Consider the following 14,248-nt stretch of genomic DNA (forward strand, 5'->3'; position numbering starts at 1 on the left):
CAAACAATGCAGGGTACACAGTGACAACACTAACCAAGCTGTCCCCACAACACATGAGAAATCACCCGATGCTGTGGAAGATGGACGACCCTCCAAGCAGAGATCTTTACCGCACTGTCCACCTTTATTTTCTTAAATTTTATTCTTGCTATCTCTGGTCGTGTATCCGTCACCTGGTGACATCAGTGACTGGATGGCTCCATTGCCCAGTCATCAGGTGGCCATAATCAAGTAGCCTTCCAGTCACCCTGTCCACCACCATCAGACTGCCCTCACTCAAACTCTCATCCTCCTCTCTCATATATCTCTACCCTATCTATCCATCTCATTCTTGGTCTTCCTCTCTACCTCACTCAAAAATACACTTTTTCCATCAGTCTTGCACTCTCTATCTTCTTCACATGGGATACAGTGGGCTTAATATAGGCACCTTACTGCTGTATTGGTAATGGAGAAGGATGTCCTCTTGTAGTGGCACTGATATGATCAGCCGCCTGAACTGTCTCGTCAAACAAATGTCCTTCGACCCCCTTCCAACACCCTGAAAGGAGGAGGGTGAACTACAGGTGAAGGGCAACTTCAGTTTGCAGTCCAGTGGATTTCGGCACATTTCAGCTGAAGCTGGGACAGTGACAATGGTGATGATTACTGTACAATCACTACAATGGTAGTGTTGTTGCTACAAGGCTGCTGCTCATACTATTACTGCTACTTACTACCAATACTACCACTCCCACTACTAGTTACATAGTTTGTGCAGACACTATATCCTTTGAGACAGTAAATGGAGGGTTTTATACTGGTTGTTCCTGTTATGACCCATGTTCATCTAGACACAAACTCAGAGAACTGCAGGTTGAAATTCTTTCTCCTGCAGCACACCATGCTCCTGATGGGGTATATGGAGGAAGCCATGGGACAGGAGCAGACTGTAGCACCAGTCAAGCAGGGTGGTACTCCCAAGGTGGATGGAAAGCTGGTGACAGGGAGAACTGGAGAGGTCAAAACTGCCAATCTGCTGCAGTCCACCATCCCTCTTTCATGGGATAGGGAGGGAGCTGAGGGGCATTCATATATAGTACCAGGCAGCAGTGTAGCCCAGTTATGTCAGTGCCACCACACAAGGCATCCTTCTTCAGCACAATTATGAAAATGTAACTGGAATATCATAATCATAATGTTATACAGAATTATCTTTTATTTTTTCTTGGAGGGAACAAATTTTGTGGGCTTTTAGCCTTTAGTTCCTCCTTTCTTGCATTAAACAAAAATCTAAGTATCATACAGGCAATCAAAATATCATACAAACAGCAAAATAAAACAATCATAATATCACATTAACCATCAGAATAAAACCTTATACAACAAAAACAAACACATTCATTGACCATCATGTCTGGTACTCTCCCACCAGGAGTGTAAGGGCTGAGGCGAGGGATTTGGTCCACACACTCATGGTAAAGAGTGACTGACCAGTTGCCTTCAAGTGAGTGGCATTATGTGAACAATAAACCCAACCAGCCCTCGGATGTGAACTCTTATGGGCCACATCTGGATGAAGCACCTCAACCCATTAGCCCACCAGGCATTCATAAAAACTAGTATTATAATTTAAACTAAAATCACAAGGCAGTCAAAATTAAGGATTACATAACAAAACTAAATATGATTTATAAATGACTATACTTAACACCTTCAATCCAGTGACTTGTTCTATTAGTTTATTCTTGTTAAGTTGTGGCCCCAGCCTCATCTTGGACATGAATCCAGTGAGACTACAGGGTGAAGGTGCCAGCCCCAGCAGTCCACCATCCTCCTATTGGGGGATAGGGAGGAAATTGAGGTACATTTGCATTAGCAGGCAATGAAGCCAGCTGGTTATATATGTGCCTCCACATGAAGGCACCCCTCTCCAGTACTCCAGATAATTTCATTACCGACTATAAGATGCAGGAAGAAACACAGCAACATGTTGGGGCCTGAGGCTATGCTAATACTCCATTACATTTAAGGGATCAATATTACAGGATAACGATTAGATGGACGTGTAGTGCATCCTTCAATGACATGCTGGGGGGGAGGGGTTTAAGGTTGAAAATGAAGAGTTGAGAAGAAGGATGAGACTTGAATGTACTGGTGATGTGATGAGAAGGGGTAGAGTGAGATGGCTTAAACATATGGAGAAGATGGAGGATAACTGAGAGTTGAGGATGAGAGGTGTGCATATTGAGGGTAGGGACATGCGAGCAACACTGAAAAAAACCTGCAACAAGGTCATAGAGCGTGAACTCAGGGATGAGAGACTGAAGAGAACCTGCTAGAGACTGAGTATTGTGGAAAGGCATCATTAACTGACCAGTGCCAATGCATGCAAGGATGTTGGAGCCTTAATAAATAAAAAAATAAATGGGTAAATGACCAACCTACTGCCATTGATAGTACAGAACCCTCCATGACTGAATAATCTCCAGTCATCTCTTGGGGACTGAATCTATGCAAAGCTGTCACTCTGACTGGGGTGTTCTAACCCCTGGACCACCAAGGGAAGGGGTGAATTAAGGCTGGATCCAACCCCTCCAGTTTGAAAATTTTATCCCAGAATATTTAACTGTGAAGGAGTTATTGAAGGCTATATCTAACCCCAACAGTTCTATTGTCCATATGTTTTTACCTGACAAAGATCTGTATCCTCTTTTAGCTTAGTTGATGGCCAGGCACAGTTAGTCTGGTGTATAAATTTACTTGTAACCAAGGAGACTCAAGTCTGCCTCATAACTAAGGCTCATCCTATTTCATACAACCATGACTTAGCATTCAAGTTGTAGGAATGACCCAATTCTATCACGTAAAAACTGACTATAGTTTCTTCCAAACTACAGGATGGTCCATAAACTCCTTTTCCACTGCCAAGCAATTTCTTGGGTGATACAGGGATGGTTGAGTCAGCCAGTGTTATCAGTTTTTATTCTGCATCATTTATTCATTTTCTGTTTCAACTGCCACACCCATGCCCAATCCAGCTGGTGAGCCATCGCCGCCACACACAAGATACTGCTTGGTGAGTGAAGGCTGCACCTAACCCCTCCACTCTCAAAAATATCTCAGAATAAAATTAACAAGAGGTTGCAAGAATGAAATAGAGAGTAGGCCACTGGATTGAAAGGGTTTTTTAATGCTGAATTATACAAGAGATAAATCTATACTGTACAATGGTTCTTCTTCATTATAAAATACAGAAGAGACATATATGAGCATACAAAAGGATCAACATCACTATCAACACTGGCACCATCATCATCATCTTTGGCACTATCAGCAGTATAATCATTCATCATCAAGATAACTATTGTTCTCACTGCCATCATCATCATCAGCACCACCATCATCAATGTTATCCTTGGCACCACCACCACCACCATCATAACAGGCAACGACACCACAGTCATCATCATCCTAACCATACATAAAAACCTTTCCCCCTGAATCAAATGACATTTTCTAGTTTATTCTTGCTACTTCCAAACAACTCAGATATTCTACTCCAGAAGTCTTTATGTCGCACATTTCAATATTTCGCCGATCACATGGTTCAATGCCAAGGTAACACTCACTAGTTTCCAATACCTTAGGAAAGATGAAAGCAATGCTGTGAGTCCTACCTGCCTGAGTGTTTACACATTCAACATAACCTTCTCATGATCAGGATAACTCTAGTGAAGTACATTATTCCTGACAACTTTATCTAGATGAGAATGGTAACTACCTTCGTTTTGCTGTCTCCAAATAACTTATTCCCTCTCACGTCAGGACAACTCTAGTCTTGTCTTCCAGTTAATACCAGGTAATTTTATGTGGCTAAAAGTGCAGCACTGTCACCATTAAGGTATCACCATAATGGTATAATAATCATCAACTGATGGAGTAGAGAGGTATATGAGGGAGGGGGGTGTAACCTGAGAGCAGGGCAGTGAAATGGCAGGGGACAGGGCGACATGGAGGCAATTTGTTTGTGGCCATCCCGTATGGGATTAAGGCGTCTGGCAATAGATAGATGCCTGTAGACAGATCATCAACTGAGAACATGAAGAAAGTATTTATCATCATTAGCTTTTCATCATCACTTACTCTTTCAGTATAGGTAATTATGTACCACCATAATACTGTAATGCATCCATCCACCCATCATCCAATCCCATGTTGCCCCATGAGGAGTGTAGGAGTGCAGGCCAGGCAAGTTGGTCCTGACATTTAAGATGAGTGACCAGCCTCACTCATCCCTGAGTGGCATTACATGAGCAAAATACCCCAGCCACCCACTGGATATAAACCTACACCGGCTCATTCTGATTGGAGCACTGTAATTACTCACTATACCACCAAGTGCCATAATTTGGTTATATGATTATCACCCAGCATAGTAAATGGTTTCCTGGTGTACAGGAAACCATTTGGCTTGTCACTCACTGCAGTGTCACCCACAGGCAGAAGGAAGGGGAAAGAATGAAGGAAAGACAGAAGAGGAAGGAAGGAAGAGAGGAAAGGGCAGACACACAAAGTAGCACAACGTCAAGTGAGTGCCCTCACCTACCACATAATACTGTAATACTACTACTACTACTAATAATAATAATCTATCTATCTATCCATTGCGAGATGCATTAATCCTGTAAGGGGTGGCCACAAACAAAGCACCTCCATGCCACCGTGTTCCCTTTGATTTCACTGCCCTCACCCCAGTTCACACCCCTCTCTCACATACCTCTACACTCCATCCCTCCATCTCATCCTTGGCCTCCTCCTTCCTCTCCCCCCCTTCACCTCACTCACATACACTCTCCTTGTTAGTCTCTCACTCTCCATCCACTCCACATGGCCAAATCACCTCAGTGTATTTCTCTTAACGCTTTCTATCACATCCACATCCACGCTACAACGTTCCTTCACTTCCTCATTTGTCAGTCTGTCTCTCCATGTGACTCCACAGGCTCCTCTCAAATAACTCATTTCCACTGCTCTCACTCTTGACTTGCGTCCCTCCAACAAGGTCCAAGCTTCACTTCCATACGTTAGAGTTGGTATCACAATACTATCATGCAGCAACTTATTTACTTAAAGCATCTTTTTTACTTAAATGCTCACTTCTCTATTTCTTATCACTGCAATCAAAGAACCAGCAGCCTTTCTTCCTTGTTGCATCATCTCATGCACTGCATCCTCCAAACCTCCATCCTTACTCGTCACACTACCCAAGTACTAATGGACTCACATTTTACACTTCTTCATCAACCAACCTTACTGTGCAGTCAGTGACATCATTTCTCTTGAAGACAATAACTTTACTCATCCTTACATTCACCTTTAGATTCAATTTCTTACACTCCCACACTCATTCATTATCATCATCATCATCATTCTTCTTCCCCCCCCCCCTCCTCTCTCTAACATAGGCAGTTCATTATTATCACCACCATCCCAACTTCTATTACCAATGAAATTTGGAGTGAGGGAAGTTATACAAACATCCTTCTCTTCCTCCTCCTCATTATTATAATATTTCCTGACATGAAAAGGAAAAAGATATATTGACAACATCTAGTAACTTAAATAATGCTTAACCATGCAACTGAGTCCTACACAGACCATACAGATCTAGAGATCCTTATCATTGAGGTATCAACACACTGTACATACATATTAGTCAAGTGCTAGATCCACAAACTGCATGTACTCTTCTGAGTTGCTACATCACAAGAATGTTGTTGTTGTTGTTGTTGTACCCCAGGCTCATCTGAACATGAACCCTGTGTATTGTAGTCTGCAGCAGTCCAACACCCTTCTTTTGGGGAAGACGGATAAAGATGTTACTATAACCAGCCAGTGGTGCCACCCAGTTACATTGGCGTCACCATACAAAGGTGCCCATCTCCACCACCACAAACTGTTACATAGGTGCCACAGATCCAGAGGTCCTTACCATAGAAGGGGCAATGTAGTAGTCAAATGCAGGCTTGACAAACTTGAAGTATTGTTTCAACACACCATCCAGTTCTCTCCCTCGCTCTGCAATGTCCCGCTGCAATCGGCGAACCAGTCTTTCATCTGAATCAGTGTCAACAAATACCTTCATGTCTAGTAACTGTTGAAAGAAATTAGGTTATTATTATTATTATTATTATTATCACCATAATCATCATCACAGAATCCTGTGTTGCCCCATGAGGAATGTAGGAGCCCGGGGCTAAGCAAGTTGGTCCTGACATTTAAGATGAGAGTGACCAGCCTCACTCATCCCTGAGTGGCATTACGTGAGCAATAAACCCCAACCACCCCTTGGATATAAACCTGCACTGGCTCAATCCGATTGGAGTGCCTTAATTACCCACTAAATCACCAGGCGCCAAAATTTGGTTATATGGTTACCACCCAGTGAAGTAAATGGTTTCCTGGTGTACAAAACTGGGAATAGAGCCACTACTATTTTAATAACGATGGTGGTAATGCCATTACTTGTTTTGGCTAGTAGCAGAACTGAGAACGCCGCTACTTTTTGGCCGTACTCACACGTTACTGCACTCCTCACTACTCAAGCGACAAATACAGGTCCGGAGTTGGTGAGTACTGTACATACAGATATGCTGACAGTTTGGTTGTATTAATGACGAAAAATAATACTTTTGTCAGTTCTGTCAATTAATGATGTTTGTTCTACATTACATCAGTAATTTATTAATTATTATTTATTAGTTATGTGCAATAATTAGACAGGAATTTGCTAGTTAATTATCAATTGTTTAAATTAAGTAAAGATAAATAAGGATGTCAGCTAGATGTAGGCAAAGCTAACACACGCACACACACACACACACACACACACACACACACACACCTCTAACTATCCCCGTCTCTAACTTCCGCTCTCAGACTAACTCTCACTCACTATGTTATTGTTTCGTAACAGTATGTTACTTACAGCTTAAAGTAATGGAAAAAACATTGATGTTGTATAAATAGCCTTTAAAAGAAAGCCCCAGTTCATTTTTTCTTTCGTTTTCGTACATATATTAAATAGGTATCACTGAAAATATAAATCTATATACTGTACTGTAGTATGTATCAATGGTTGGCCACATTTTTTTTGTCTTTAATTTACGTATGTTACTTTCAGTAGGTATACTAGGTAACAATGTAAAAGAACGTGTGTTATATTACACAGTAAATAGCTTTTTCCTGTACCTTCGGCTCTAAGCTTCATTAAAGTGACACCGACATATATATGATTTTTTTTTTTTTTTAAATATAAGTATATACTGACATTACTGGTACACAACATAACCACTCAGCCTGACTAATATTATCAAAATAGTATATACTGTATTGCTATATAACAGATTTCTGTTAACCTTTCCTTCATGTACCTTTTTCTTATCCAACGTAGCGGAAGCGCCGCTACATTTCATATCAAGTAGCGAAACCAGTAACGCAACTACTTTTTCGAGCTAGTAACGGGAATGGGAGCGCCGCTACTTTTTATTAGTAGCGTTCCCAGCATTGCTGGTGTACAGAAAATTATTTGGCTTGTCACTCAGTGTAGTCACCCATAGGCAGAAGGAAGAGGAATGAATGAAGGAAAGAAAGACAGAAGAGGGAATGTAAAGTCACCCGTAGGCAGAAGGAAGAGAAGAGAATGACGGAAAGAAAAACAGAAGAGGGAGAAAGGAAGGAAGAGAGGAACAGGCAGACACCCAAAGCAGCACTACATTAAGTGAGTGGATGGTGAGTATTTTTGGTTGGTGGGGGCGCTCACCATCCACTCACTCGATGTAGAGATGCTCTTGGGTGCCTGCCCTTTCCCCTCTTCCTTCCTTCTTTCCATCCTTCCTCTTTTGTCTTTCATTTCTTCATTCTTTCCTCTTCCTTCTGCCTATGGGTGACTCTAAACTGAATGACAAGCCACATGGTTTCCCGTACACCAGGAAACCATGTACTGTACTATGCTGGTTGGTAACCATATAACCAAATTATGGCACCTGGTGGTTTAGTGGGTAACTAAGGTGCTCAAATCGGATTGAGCCTGTGCAGGTTTATATCCAAGGGATGGTTGGGGTTTATTGCTAATGTAATGCCACTCAGGGATGAGTGAGGCTGGTCACTCTCATCTTAAATGTCAGGACCAACTTGCCTAGCCCCGGGCTCCTACGCTCCTCTTGGGCCAATGGAGAATTGGATGATGAATGAATGAATGAATGTAGAGCCACAGTATTGTCTTTTTCTGCCACTAAGCTATGTGGAATAAGCTGCAAAAGGACAAAAATCTGGGCCAAGTTAAGATGAAAGCACTATATACCACCACACCTACCTTCAAAACATCCGAAGAGTAGAACACCAAGATGCCTTCAAAGATTATCACATTGGCTCCATACATGGTTTTCTGAAAAAAATAAATAAATAAAATAAATAAATAATTAAATAAAAATAAATACATCATCACCACCAACACCACCACCATCACTGCATTTATATCACCACCATCATCATCATCTGCTACATACAGCTTTATATCATCATCACCATCTGCTCCATACACCTTATATCACCACCACCACCACCACCATCATCATCTGCTCCAAACATATTTTTTTGAGTTACAATACAGCGTATGAACATTAAGTTATTGGAGCAGTATATATCATCACCATTTGCTCCAAGCACTGTTTTCTAAGAGGCAGCTACAATATGGTGTAACTTTCATCATCACCACCACCACCACCTAAGGATGGAGTACAGTAGGATCTGAAAACAGAGATGTGGTAAAGCACAATAGTGAGAAGTACAATCGGAATGCCAAGTGAAATAGGCCACACATTCATCCACTTATCATTCAAACTCCCCATTATCAGCCCAAGAATAACCTCCTGAAGTCTGTATAGTGCAATCCCAGTTAACCAGGAAGCTTGGGAAATTTACCTTCCTGGTTACTGATTTTTCCTGGGTATCAGATATATAGTCTTATACAGAAGGCTCTCGATCTTCAATTGATTTTGGGACCGAAAAAACCGATCGAAATGCGATTTATCAAAGTGCAAATTGATAAACTTATGGAAAATAAATGAATGGGACCGGCGTGTTGTCGACAAACCTACACCAACTTTTACGTATACACTTATATCCACCCAAAATCATAACACAACCATATAAGTGTTTCCATTTAGTACATATTTACTTACTGTTAGCAAGAAAAGCAAGAAATACAGGCTGCATTCACTTTAAAATAGAAAGAATGAAGCTTATGTGGTAGAGCGTTGGTTCTGGTTCCGAGACAATTCGCCGTCAAGCCAATTCCCCATCAGACAATTCGCCTTCAAAACATGAATGATTCACCGTCAGGACAATTTGAACCCTGGACAATTCCCTGTCATTCTGTAAACAGTGTAGTTATTATTAATTAATCAATACTTTAATAACTATATTTCAGGGGGATCCATCAAAGTCTATGTTCAATAGCGTAGGCTTTGGGTATTATTTATCTGTTGCACCTTTAGCCAATAATTAACTAGTTTCTTCCTTGCTGTAGTCGCCTTTGAATTATATTTTAGCATCACCCATAGCTGTCTTCATTAATGACAGCGAATTGCTCCGAAACCTTGGTTCCAAGGCAGTGGTTGAGTCACTGCTGCCTGCCACCACTGCCACCCTCGCTGCCATCACTCGTGTTTGCCCCAACCCCGCTTGAGTGAGCACCTGCTTCCTTGTCCTTGTCCCAATCACCATGGCCACTGCTGTTGATGCTTCCATTGTAACTTCGATGACAGCGAGCAAAGAACAGGAACTGAAGTCACAAAAAAGATTTCAAATGTTTGAAAGAGGGCAAGCTTCACCAAGTGACGGTAGGTGGCATGACAGATGAACAGATGAACAGATGAGCATCGACTTGCACTCGCAACCCGGCCTGAGTGATCGAAGCACGGCTTTTGAAATCCAAGCACAAATTTTGGACGAGCGGGCGAGTCTGATCGAAGTACAAAATATTGAAGTAAGGTTAATCGAATATCAAGAGCCTTCTGTACTGTACACAGGTTGTATCACTGCAGTATATACCCCTTGTATCCAGGACCACACTAATAGATTCCATTTGATACATAACCTCACACTAAACAAACCCATAGATATTAACACATGTGATGGCAGTGTCTTGCAGTAGTGTAACATGCACACAGTAAGTCCATTTTGTTAAATACTGTATTTCATAAAACATGGAAAAATAAACTAAATTAATAAATCTTGAGCATTTATTGGTGAATTGATGATCTGGAAAGAAATGCTATACAGTGGCATTATCAACACTCCCATGCTCACAGTTGTGAATATGGCCACGGCCCACCCATTTATTTCTCACCTGAGTGCCTCACTGCACCCCTCACTCGCCACTCAGCTGTTATGCAGATAATACAATACATATGAATTGCAAGCACAGTAATTTTACCCAACAAAACAAACCTTCATTTCTAACAGCCACATTGAACTTCTCTGCCCGTGCAAATGCATTCTAAGATGATGTATAACTTCATATTAGAATGCATTTGCACTGGCAGACAAGATAAAATCTAGCTGATAGAAATGAAGGTTTGTTTTGTTGCATAAGACTACTGTGCTTGCAATTCCTGTGTATTTATTGTATAAACCACAAAACAGCTGAGTGGCGAGTGAGGGGTGGAGTGACAGCAGTCAGGTGAGAAATAAATGGGCGCACCACGGCAAGGAAGCTGTGATAATTCTATGGTATAACACATCTTCTGAAATCATCAGTTCACTAATAAATGCTCAAGATTTGTTTATTTAGTTAGTTTTCCATGTTTTTATGAATTAAATAATAATATTTAACAAATTGGGCTTGCCAATGTACTGTAAGATGCTGGAAGCTTTTGGTGTAGAAGTGAGACCTGAGCAGTAAAGGAAGACGATATTCACAGGCTCAAACGTACAGAAAATATAATGATTAGGTGGATGTGCTGTGCGTCCTTGAGTGCAAGGTCTGGGGGGGGCTAGATTTATGATGGAAGAGTTAAGAGATGGGATGGGACAGTAGTGTATTGGTGTTATGATAAGGAGAGGTAGATTGAGATGGTTTGGGCATGTGAAATGGATGGGGGATGATAACTGGGTGCAGAAAGTGAGAAGTGTTAATGTTGGTGGAAGGGTCGTGAGAGGCAGACCGACAAAGACCTGGGACGAGGTCACTGAGTGTGACCTCAGAGTTACAGGATGAAACAAGGATGCTGCCAGAGATCGGGCAGCATGGAGAGCTGGGTGACCACGGCCGATGCACGCAAGCATGTTGGAGCCTTCAAAAACGAAAACATGGTAATGTCCATAGCCTAAGCATACTGTCATTTAGATGGTCCTTGATGGTGTTGCTACAGTCTGGGATTAATTGTGGGATATCACTACAACAGAGTTTAAGGTTGCTGTGTGACATGTTGCTCAAAACCTTGACTGTTTTGGATGTTCTTATGATTTACACGTCCACTGCTGAGAGTCTCACTGGCAGTGCTGTATATATCTCTTAACTCTCTCCCATTCCCTGAAGAAGTAGACTGCATTAAAAGGGCAACTTCAGCCTGCAGTCCACCAGCTTCAGGTTTCAGATGAGCCTGTGCCACAACTACAAAAACCTTCTTACCACATCCATTCATATATACGGTATATATATACCGTATAAGGAATGCAGAAGGGGAAAGGATACTCGAGTTTGGGGAGGCAACGGACATGATTGTGTGCAACACATATTTTAGGAAAAGAGACAGTAGGTTAATTACGTATGAGTCTGGGGGAAATAGCAGTCAGATAGATTATTTTCTGGTTAGGAGGGCCGATAGGAGGTTAGTGAGGGATGTTAAAGTTATAGGAAGTGAGGAGTGTGTGCAGCAGCACAAACTACTGATTTGTGATATGGTGCTTAAAGAACAAATGATGAAAAAGAGGACTTATGTACCTAGGAGGAAAATATGGAAGCTGAAAAACCAAGTAGTAAGGGATGCCTTCTATAGCGAGTTGAGGAGAGTGGTGGCTGAACAGGGAGCTGTAGACAGAGGCGTTAATGAACAGTACAGAGCCCTCAAGAACAATTTCTTGAGAGTTACTGATGTAACATGCGGCTGGACAAGAGGACCACCAAGACATAAAGTAACTTCATGGTGGGATGAGGGTGTAGAAGCTGCAATTAAGGAGAAAAGAAGGCTTTTCCGGGAATGGAAGAAGGGTGGTAGCAAAGAGGAATATTTGGCTGCCAAGCGTAGGGCTAGGAGAGAGGTATACAGGGCAAAGTCTGAGTCACAGAGACAATTACTTGATAACCTAAATCATGGGGAAAGGAAAAATATATTTAGGGTGGCAGGTCAGGTGAAGAGGGATAATCGGGATATCATAGGTGAGCAGTGTGTGAAGAATGATGAAGGAAGGGTAGTGGTGAACAGTGAGGATATTAAAGATGCATGGAGAGAGCATTATAACCGGTTGTTGAATGAGGAGTTTGACTGGGACAGGAAGGTTTGGAGCCAGCAGATCCAGTGTCTGGCCCTTGGCCTTTGATTGATACTGCTACTGTGAGTGAGGCAATAGGCAGGATGAGGGTGGGGAAGGCAGCAGGTGTGTCTGGGTTGACTGCCGAAATGTTGAAGGCCTCAGGCGATATAGGGGTGAGTTTAGTCACTGACCTGATAAATAGGATTATTTATGAGTGTGTTGTCCCAGATGATTGGCTGAAGAGTGTAATTGTAAATGTGTATAAAGGGAAGGGTGATGCCCTGGAAAGAGGGAATTATAGAGGTATAAAGCTTTTAGATCAGATAATGAAGGTAATGGAGAGAGTTTTAGAAGGTATGATTAAAGAAAGAGTGAATATTGATGAGATGCAGTTTGGGTTTATGCCAGGTAGGGGGACCACTGATGCCATATTCATTGTTCGACAGCTTCAGGAAAAATATATTGGTAGGAGAAGGGATCTTTATTTTGTTTTTGTTGATTTGGAAAAGGCCTTTGACAGAGTCCCTAGAGAGGTGGTGAAGTGGGCAGTGAGAAAGCTTGGCTTGGAGGAGTGGCTGGTTAGGGTGGTTATGGCCATGTATGTGGGTGCTCACACCCAGGTGAGAGTGAATGGAGATTTGAGTGATGAGTTTTCCGTGAATGTTGGTGTGCATCAGGGGTCAGTCTTGAGTCCCATGTTGTTTATCATGGTACTTGAAGCCCTTTCACGTGACTTTAGAAACGGACTCCCGTGGGAGTTGTTGTATGCTGATGATTTGGTGTTGATTGCAGAGAATGAAAGGGAGGCAGAGGAAAGGTTTAGGAAGTGGAGAGATGGTATGGGGCAAAAGGGTTTAAGGGTAAATGCAGATAAAACAAAAGTGATGATATCTAGGGTTGGTGGCGGTACTGTCAAAGACGAGGGAGAGTGGCCATGTGCAGTTTGCCACAAGGGCGTGGGAAGTAATTCCATCTTGTGCGGTGTGTGTGATAAATGGGTGCATAAGAGATGTAGTGGTATCAGAGGTAGACTGCGAGATAATGCTGATTTTATGTGTACGGCGTGCCCGGGTGAGCAGGTGGAGATCGTCAGACGTGAAAGAATTGAACTTGCTGGTGAATCTCTTGAGTGTGTGGAAGAGTTTTGTTATTTAGGAGACATGTTGTGTGCTGGAGGTGGGGCTGGAGCTAGCTCTGTGGCTAGGGTGAGAAGTGGTTGGAAGAAGTTCAGGGAGCTCTTGCCTCTCCTGACATTGAGGGGGCTCTCCCTACGTGCTAAGGGGTCTTTGTATGCAGCGTGTGTTAGGAGTGTAATGCTGTATGGCAGTGAGACCTGGGCAGTGAAGGAGGAAGACATTCGCCGGCTCAGACGTACAGAAATGACAATGATTAGGTGGATGTGCAGTGCGTCCCTGCGTCCAAGGCCTGGAGGGGCTGGGTTTACAATGGAAGAGTTGAGAGGTAGGATGGGACTGGAGTGTATTGGTGTTGTGATGAGGAGAGGTAGATTGAGGTGGTTTGGACATGTGGAGAGGATGGGGGATGATAGTTGGGTGAGGAAGGTGAGAAGTGTTAATATTGGGGGTGGGGTTATGAGGGGTAGACCGAGAAAGACATGGGACGAGGTCATTAAGTGTGACCTTAGGGTTAAGGGACTGAACAGGGAGGCTGCAATGGATCGTGCAGCATGGAGAGCCGCCATTAGGTGACCAAGGCCGACACATGCAAG

The sequence above is a fragment of the Coenobita brevimanus genome, unplaced genomic scaffold (assembly GCF_032717465.1).
Source record: "Coenobita brevimanus isolate Jiangsu-jjx unplaced genomic scaffold, ASM3271746v2 jjx.HiC_scaffold_2072, whole genome shotgun sequence".
NCBI lineage: Eukaryota > Metazoa > Arthropoda > Malacostraca > Decapoda > Coenobitidae > Coenobita > Coenobita brevimanus.